The sequence below is a fragment of the Bos indicus genome, chromosome 14 (assembly GCF_029378745.1).
Source record: "Bos indicus isolate NIAB-ARS_2022 breed Sahiwal x Tharparkar chromosome 14, NIAB-ARS_B.indTharparkar_mat_pri_1.0, whole genome shotgun sequence".
Lineage (NCBI taxonomy): Eukaryota > Metazoa > Chordata > Mammalia > Artiodactyla > Bovidae > Bos > Bos indicus.
In genome coordinates this window covers 302,239-311,526 of record NC_091773.1, presented here as the reverse complement: position 1 = coordinate 311,526, position 9,288 = coordinate 302,239, and the positions used below count along the sequence as shown (strand labels likewise).

Below are 9,288 nucleotides of genomic sequence, written 5' to 3'. Positions count from 1 at the left end.
GTCCTTTGTCTCCAGGGTGAACCCTCTCCCAGACACTTCACCTGGCTTTACACATCCACAGGCTCCAGGGTCAGCCTCTACCCCAGACATTGCATTTTGGGTCACCTGTCCACTTTCCCCAGGGAGAAAACACCTCACAGAACCTGCACTTGGGGTCATATATCCACAGTCTCCACAGAAAGCCCTCTCCCCAGACCCTGCACCTGGTGTTAGACGGCCACAGTCCAGGGTGACCCCTACTTCCATACCTTTCACCTGGGGTCACACATCCACAGGCTAAAGGGTGAGCCCTTTGAAATACAAGCACCTGGGGTCAAATGTCCACAGTCTCCTTGGTGACACCTCACCCAGACCCTGTACCTGGGGTCACATTTCCAGTTTCCAGGGTAACTGCCTCTGCCAGACCCTACACCTGGGGTCACACTTCCACATTCTCCATGGTGACCCCACCTCACCAGAACTTTTACCTCTGGTCACATGTACACAGTCTCCAGGGTGACCACCACTCCCAGACTTTGAACCTCTGGTCACATTTCCAGTCTCCAGGGTGACCCCCCTCCAGACCCGTACCTGTGGATACAGACCATAGACTTCACGGTGACACTACTACATCAGTCTGAGCACCTGGGATGACATGGCCACAGTTCCCATTGTGAGCTCCCCTCCCAGACCCTACCTTGTGTTACATGTCCACAGTTTCCAGGGTGACACCCTCCCCGAACCTGTGTCTGAGATCACATGTCTTCAGTCCCAAGGGTGACCTCTCCCAGGCACTGTATTTGGGGGTCACATATCCAGTCTCTACCGTGTGTATTCTCCCAGACCCAGTACCTGGTGACACACATCCATGTCTCCCAGGGTGAGCCCCTTCCATGATCCAGCACCTGGGCTCACAGGTCCAGAGCCCCCAGGGTGACCCCTCCTCCCAGACCCTGTCCCTGATGTCACATGTCCACACTCACCAGTGTGATTTCCCTCCCAGACCATGTACCTGGGGTCACACGTCCAGTCTCCAAGGTGACCCCTCTCACACACCCTGCACCTGGAGTTACATGTGAATAGTCTCCAGGGTGACACCCTTCCCAAACACTGTACCCGGGGTCACGTATCCAGTCCCCAGGGTGACAACTCCCTAATACTGCACCTGGGTTCACATATCCAAAGTCTCATATGTGACCCCATCCAGACCCTGCACCTCAGTTCACAAGTCCACAGTCTCCAGGGTGACACCTCTCCCAGGCCCTGCACCTGGGGTCATACGTCCCTGGTCTCCATTGTGACACCCCCCTGCCAGACCCTGCACCTGGTATCACATGTCCACAGTCTCCAGGGTGACAATCTTCCCCAGATTGTATACTTGGGATCACACGTCCACGTTTTCCAGAGTGACCCAACCTCACTGACCCTGGTCTGGGGTATCAGGACCACAGTCTTGAGGTGACTTAACCTTATAGACCCTGCCCCTGGGTTCTCATGACCATAGTCTCCAGGGTAAACCCCTCCCAGAACCTGCACCTGAGGTAACATAGTCACAGTCTCCAGGGTGACCCCATCTCACTGACCATGTATCTGGGGTCATATGTCTACAATCTCTTGGGTGAGACCCTCCCCATGAAAGGTTGTTGCTGAACCACGCGAAGACACCGGGATTCTTGGCCTCCGGAGGAGAATTCAATCTGGGGCCAGAGACAAGGCTTGATTGCTTAGAGCTTTTGTATATAAAGTTTTATTAAAGTATAAAGGAGATAGAGAAAGCTTCTGACATAGGCATCAGAAGGGGGTGGAAAGAGTACCCCCTTGCTAGTGTTAGAAATGGAGTTATACACTCTCTAATTAGTTATTATAGTGAATCAAAAGAATGTCTGGAGGTTGTAAAGACCTCACTAACTCCAATAATTACACCTTAAGATAACAGGATTAGCCAGAAGGTTTTTTCCAGAGACTGTCCTCAGGCAGAATATGTTATTGTTATATAATCCTAAGGAATGTAGAGGGACAAAAAAAGTTTGTCCTTTCTTCCTCCTCGAAAATTCCAGACCCCTCTCTCCTTGGGGACCCCTAGACTTCTTATCAACCTGCCTAGGAAGTGACTGTCTCATTCCCCCCTTTTCTTATAGGAGAATTATGTTGCCAAGGGAAAGGGGCGTCATTTTCGTTCCATAACTACTTCCTGCTATTTAGGGGTGTGGTCCCTAAATTGTTAAGGCAACATATTCTCCTAACCCTCATATTGAGGATCTCTGATCTAGGGGCCCCAAGTAATTGTTGGAGGAGGCCGTGGCACTAGTAGGAGCTTGGACAACCATTTGTAACTTAAAAGCCTTCATGCAACTAGAAAGAAATCCAATTAAACAGTTACAGATGTAAGGCAAAATAATCTAAAACAAGTTAAAATCAAAATTAAAAGTCATATTATGTCCATAGTTACATCAGTTCATCTTAGGATTGTTAGATGTCATCAGTTGAAGAAGAGAAATCCCATATGATTGTTGTTGAAGGTATTCTCAGACTTGGAGAAAGTCTTTTCCTTGAAGTGGAGATGTCCACCATGGGAAGCCTTCCACTGATGAAGAGGGGAAACCTGTTCAGCAGTCACCATGGCGTACCCTGCTTTATGCTTTCCATCCTGAACAAAAGAACTGCCACCAGTAAATATTTCCATGTCAGGATTGTCTAATGGGGTATCCATTAGATCTTCCCAAGCTGCATAGTTTAAAGTTAGGAATTGGGAACAATCGTGATCAGGTGTTTCATTTTCCTTCTCAGGAAGGAAAGTGGCAGGATTTAAATTACTACAGACTTTAAGCTTAGTTACTGGTCCTTCTAACAACAATGACTGATATTTAAGAAGTCTACTGTCTGTCATCCAAATATTAACCTTAGGATTTAAGATTCCACTCACATCATGAGAAGTCAGGACAGTAAGGTTTCATCCATTAATTATTTTTAAAGCTTCAGGTGCTAATAAAGCTGCTGCCCCAATTACTCTTAGGCAGTGGGGCCACTCACATGAAATTACATCTAATTCTCTGCTTAGATAAGCAATAGGTTGCTGGTGAGGCCCTCGGGGTTGTGTCAAAACTCCCAAGGCCACACCTTTTCTTTCAGTGACAAACAAATTAAATTCTGACCCTGTGGGCAAGCTTAGAGCTGGAGCTTGCAGGAGAGCAGTCTGAAGAACCTTAAAAGCCTTTTGAGTATCTGGAGACCAAACCAGTTTGTCGGTTTGGGCCTGCTGAGTTTCAGCTATAAGTTTATATAAAGGCCAGGCAAGTTCCCCATAACCCGGAATCCAAATGTGACTGTAGCCTGTGATTCCCCCAAATCCTCTCAGTTGTCTTAAAGTCATAGGTAGGGGATGATTTCAGTTCCAGTTCCAGTTCCAGTTCAGTCGCTCAGTCTTGTCCAACTCTCTGCGATCCCATGAATCTCAGCACTCCAGGCCTCCCAGTCCATCACCAACTCCCGGAGTTTACTCAAACTCATGTCCATCAAGTTGGTGATGCCATCCAGCCATCTCATCGTCTGTCGTCCCCTTCTCCTCCTGCCCACAATCCCTCCCAGCATCAAGGTCTTTTCCAATGAGTCAACTCTTCGCATCAGGTGGCCAAAGTATTGGAGTTTCAGTTTCAACATCAGTCCTTCCAATGAATACCCAGGACTGATCTCCTTTAGAATGGACTGGTTGGATCTCCTTGCAGTCCAAGGGACTCCCAGAGTCTTCTCCAACACCACAGTTCAAAAGCATCAGTTCTTCGGCACTCAGCTTTCTTCACAGTCCAATTCTCACATCCATACATGACCACAGGAAAAACCATAGCCTTGACTAGACAGACCTTTGTTGGCAAAGTAATGTCTCTGCTTTTCAATATGCTGTCTAGGTTGGTTATAACTTTCCTTCCAAGGAGTAAGTATCTTTTAATTTCCTGGCTGCAATCACCATCTGCAGTGATTTTGGAGCCCCCAAAAATAAAGTCTGACACTTTCCACTGGTTCCCCATCTATTTCCCATGAAGTGATGGGATCAGGTGCCATGATCTTCGTTTTCTGAATGTTGAGCTTTAAAGCCAACTTTTTCATTCTGCTCTTTCACTTTCATCAGGAGGCTCTTTAGTTCCTCTTCACTTTCTGCCATAAGGGTGGTGTCGTCTGCATATCTGAGGTTATTGATATTTCTCTCGGCAATCTTGATTCCAGCTTGTGCTTCTTTCAGCCCAGCATTTCTCATGATGTACTCTGCATAGAAGTTAAATAAGCAGGGTGACAATATACAGCCTTGACATACTCCTTTTCCTATTTGGAACCAGTCTGTTGTTCCATGTCCAGTTCTAACTGTTGCTTCCTGACCTGCATACAGGTTTCTCAAGAGGCAGTTCAGGTGGTCTGGTATTCCCATCTCTTTCAGAATTTTCCACAGTTTATTGTGATCCACACAGTCAAAGGCTATGGCATAGTCAATAAAGCAGAAATAGATGTTTTTCTGAAACTCTCTTGCTTTTTCAATGATCCAGAAGATGTTGGCAATTTGATCTCTGGTTCCTCTGCCTTTTCTAAAACCACCTTGAACATCTGGAAGTTCACGGTTCACATATTGGTGAAGCCTGGCTTGGGGAATTTTGAGCATTACTTTACTAGTGTGTATAGGTTATCAGAGAAGGCAATGGCACCCCACTCCAGTACTCTTGCCTGGAAACTCCCACGGACTGGTGGGCTGCAGTCCATGGGGTCGCTAAGAGTCAGATACGACTGAGCGACTTCACTTTCACTTTTCACTTTCATGCATTGGAGAAGGAAATGGCAACCCACTCCAGTGTTCTTGCCTGGAGAATCCCAGGGACCGGGGAGCCTGGTGGGCTGCCGTCTATGGGGTCACACAGAGTCGGACACGACTGAAGCGACTTAGCAGCAGCAGCATAGGTTTAATTCTCTCGGGGCCTATGGCTCTAGTCCCTTCTGATATGATTAGGCCCAGAAATCTAACAGATTGTTGACAAAGCTGAGCCTTTTCTCCTGATGCCTTGTAACTGCAGCTTGCCAGAAAGTTTAATTATTAATTCAAGAAGTTAGTAAATCACTTTTTGTGGAAGAAACATATTACACATTACATACAAAGATACACTGATGATCAAAAGCTTAAAATCTAGATATAGCAAAGAAAGATGGACAATTTCAACCCAAGGCTTTCACATGCATGAACTAACACTCACATGGGGCAAAAAACCCCACAACAATTAATTAATTAAAGGTATTCAGCAGAATTGTTTCAATTATTGAAGTCCTTTGTAATTTAGGAGGCTCTGAGATAGCTATTGTGATGGATGTATTTCTTACAATAAGTGTATAACAGGTGAACATTCTAGTTTGAATGCTTTAATGAATATAAATGCTAGATGAACATGCCTCTCACCCTTATGAGAGTTCCTGGACAGGAAGACCAGCTTAGAATTCTTTGTCTTTGAGCAGAAAACTGTGAATAAAAATTATGAATGCTGAATTTGCAGACACTATATTGAAATACACAGTTTTAAAAATTAAATACCATTCAAAAAATCTTGAGTGGTTGGCTGATGAATTTTGTTTTATAATAAAATAACTAAATATGCGGAAGTTAAAAATGTCAAATCTAAATATGTCAAAGTTAAATAGCTAAATATGCAGAAGTTAAATATGTCAAAGTTAAAAAGACATTGGAAATACAACTGAAAAAAATCTCATTTTTAAAAATTAACTATATGTATCCCTAAAACTATTTTATATCGCTTAAGACATTTAAAAGAGCAAAAAAGATTAATTTTGAATTGATAATGAACAGAATGGAGAGGTGAAAAGAATAACACATCAAATGCAAATATCAAGTTATTTCACAAAGGAACTTAAATTTAGAATTTGTATTTTTGAGTGTTGAGACGAATAGCAAAATTACAATCACTTATCTTCAGAACTAAATAAATATTGTATACAGCAGAAAAAGAAAGATTAAAGTTTTTTTTTAATTTACAGATAGATTTAATAATGATGAAAAACACACTTTATCACACATTTAGAGCACCTGGTGTTATAGGTTTGGTTTTTATAGGAAATTGAAAAATAGAAAATTGCAACAGCCTGTTTTATAAATAAGAAAACAAGAGCTAATGAAAGTGAAATAATAGTACCTCTGATTGGATCATTCCCGCAGATGAAATATGAAGATATGGAAGCAAAAGACAACATATCCAAAGTGATGGAATTTGTACTCCTGGGGTTTTTCTGACCTTCCAAACCTTCAAGGGCTATTATTTGGGGTGTTCTCCATCATTTACATCATTATCTTAACTGGAAATAGTCTCATAATAATACTAACTAGACTTGACCCTGCACTGCACAAACCCATGTATTTTTTCCTGGCAAACTTTTCCTCCTTGGAAATCTGTTCCGTGTCTGTCACTCTCCCTAGGATTCTGGTGAACCTTTGGACTCAGGACAGAAGCATTTCTGTGCTGGACTGTGCTGCCCAAATGAGCTTCTTCCTTATCCTCGGAGCCACTGAGTGCTTCCTCCTGGCGGTGATGGCCTATGACCGCTGCGTGGCCATCTGTGGCCCTCTGCACTGTCCCCTGGTCATGACCCCAAAGGTGTGCCTCCAGCTGGCTGTGGGCTCCTGGGTCAGTGGAATCCCAGTGCAGACAGGGCAAATGTGCCAGAACTTCTCTCTGCATTTCTGTCATTGGAACGAGATTAACCACTTCTGTGACATCCCCCTATTCTGAAGCTGGCCTGTGGAGACACTTTTGCACATGAGCTCTCAGTCTATGCAGTAACTCTGTTGTTTGTTGCTGTACCTTTTATGTTGATCCTTGCCTCTTACAGCAAAATCATTTCCACTATTCTGAGGTCGCCAGCAGCCAGAGGAAGAGCCAAAGCCTTCTCCACATCTCACCTGTTGGTTGTGCTTTTATTCTTTGGACCTGCTACCATTGCATACTTAAGGCCCAAATCCAGTCATTCTGCAGGAACTGACAGACTCCTCTCTCTGTTCTACATCATAGTGACTCCGATGTTCAATCCCATGATATACAGTCTTTGGAACAAGGATATGATTGCAGCACTGAGAAAATTATTACTTAAAATACAGCATGATGAGTTTAATTATCAATGCTTTATCTACTTGCATGTACTTATCAGAGAATCATTATAAATCTCTACATTCTTCTATTAAGAAGTTAACTACTTCTAGCTTATAATGTACTTTTAGATACTTTTAAATAATAAACCAAAATTTATTGTGCTTATATATATAACAGGCAAATTAATCTATCTTCAATACTCTGTCTAAAAATAATCCTGCTTTATGAATAAAAGTGTTATGTGCATTGTTTCAGAGGATGAGATGGTTGGATGGCATCACTGACTCAATGGACATGTGTTTGAGCAAACTCTGGGAGATGGTGAAGGACAGGGAAGCCAGGCATGCTGCAATCCATGGATCACCAAGAGTCAGACATGACTTAGCCACTGAACAACAACAACAACAGAATTCAGTCTGCTAAGATTTTTGGCTCAAATATATTGCAGATATGCAAGATTATTTACCTACATAATTGCTTACTTATCCACACCTGTACTTGTTGGCTTTCCTTGATTCTGTGGCACAGTAACTGCTCAGTAGCACTTAAATAATATGTGACAGAGGGATTGAATGGATGAATAGAGAAATAAACACTGCTATGGCTTACCTCAGACTGGTGTCAAAAAATCTAGAGATTTCAGAGAACCACTAAACATTGGGAGCATAGTTATTTAACCCACTTTACTCTCATGTGGGATTACTCCAATCAGAATACCAAAAGAAAGGCTTTCATGCACTGAGTTCTAAGTCAGAGCTAAACCTTCAGTAATATTCACATGAAACTCAGTAAACATGTATATCATTGTGAACTCAGTGTTTATTAACAAGGGCAGGATTATACTGTTACAAAATTCCTTGCGATGTTTATATTTATTCCTTTTATTTCTCTAAACCTTGTCTTCCCAAACTTTTAATTCACATGAGGCAGCCCCTAGAAATTACTTCTTGACATTTGTTTTTTTGTTTTCTACCCATTACCAGGTAATATATTTTAAATTGACAGGAAAGAAATTTATGATATGGTTCATAAAAACACTGGACTTTATCTATACTTTTTTGAAAAATTAGCCAAAGAGTGCCATCTGGGGCTCCATTAATCTCTTGAAGTAAAGACCAAACATTATTTCTTGTATCTTGTTTTTACAGAATTTTAAATTGTACCTGCTTTCTGGGTAGCAGCGTTTCTTCACCTCTGGCCACCTGATTGGGCTACCCAGTATATGACTTTGTGAGTCATTTAGTGAGATTAGATTCTCTGTTATGTTAAAACAATGGCTTCAAAATATATACCACCAAAAATGTATGTTTAATGAGACAGAAAACATGCATATTCCTGTCTGGGTTCATTTTGGTTGAATGTTGTTATATGTTGAAGAATGCTTTTTCACAAGGGACATTGACACATTGTTTCTTTAGCAGCAGTAATAGTTTTGGCATCAGTTCAGTTCAGCTCAGTCGCTCAGTCGTGTCTGACTCTTTGCGACCCCATGAATCGCAGCACACCAGGCCTCCCTGTCCATCACCAACTCCCGGAGTTCACTCAGACTCACGTCCATCGAGTCCGTGATGCCATCCAGTCATCTCATCCTCTGTTGTCCCCTTCTCCTCCTGCCCCCAATCCCTCCCAGCATCACAGTCTTTTCCAGTGAGTCAACTCTACACATGAGGTGGCCAAAGTACTGGAGTTTCAGCTTTAGCATCAGTCCTTCCAATGAACACCCAGGACTGATCTCCTTTAGAATGGACTGGTTGGATCTCCTGGCATAATGCCCCTCTAAAGAAAATACTTGGGAAAACTAAGCTAAATTACCCATAAGAAGGTAGTAACAATTATAATTTACAAAAGCCCATTTAAATAAAAATTTATGACATATAGAAATATGTGTCCTTAGAAGATACGTAAAAGCTTTAAACATCGTATCTTTAAGCTGCAAAATTGCATGTGGCCTTTGCTGTGTGTTCTTAGTCTCTCAGTCATATCCAACTCTTTGCAACCCTTTGGACTGTAGCCTGCCAGGCTCCTCTGGATTTTTCAGGCAGGAATACTAGAGTGGGTTGCCATTTTGGTCCTCAAGGAGATCTTCCTGACCTAGGGATGAAACCTGTTTCTCCTGCATTACAGATGGATTCTTTAGCTGCTGAGGCATGAACTACAAGTCCTAAAACTTTCTATCTGCCAA

At 42.6% G+C, this 9,288-nt stretch overlaps 1 pseudogene; it reads left to right on the top strand.

Annotated features, from left to right (window-relative positions):
- The first annotated feature begins 236 nt into the window (after positions 1-236).
- On the top strand, positions 237-7,719 carry LOC139186841 (olfactory receptor 10AG1-like; annotated as a pseudogene).
- Positions 7,720-9,288: the final 1,569 nt, after the last annotated feature.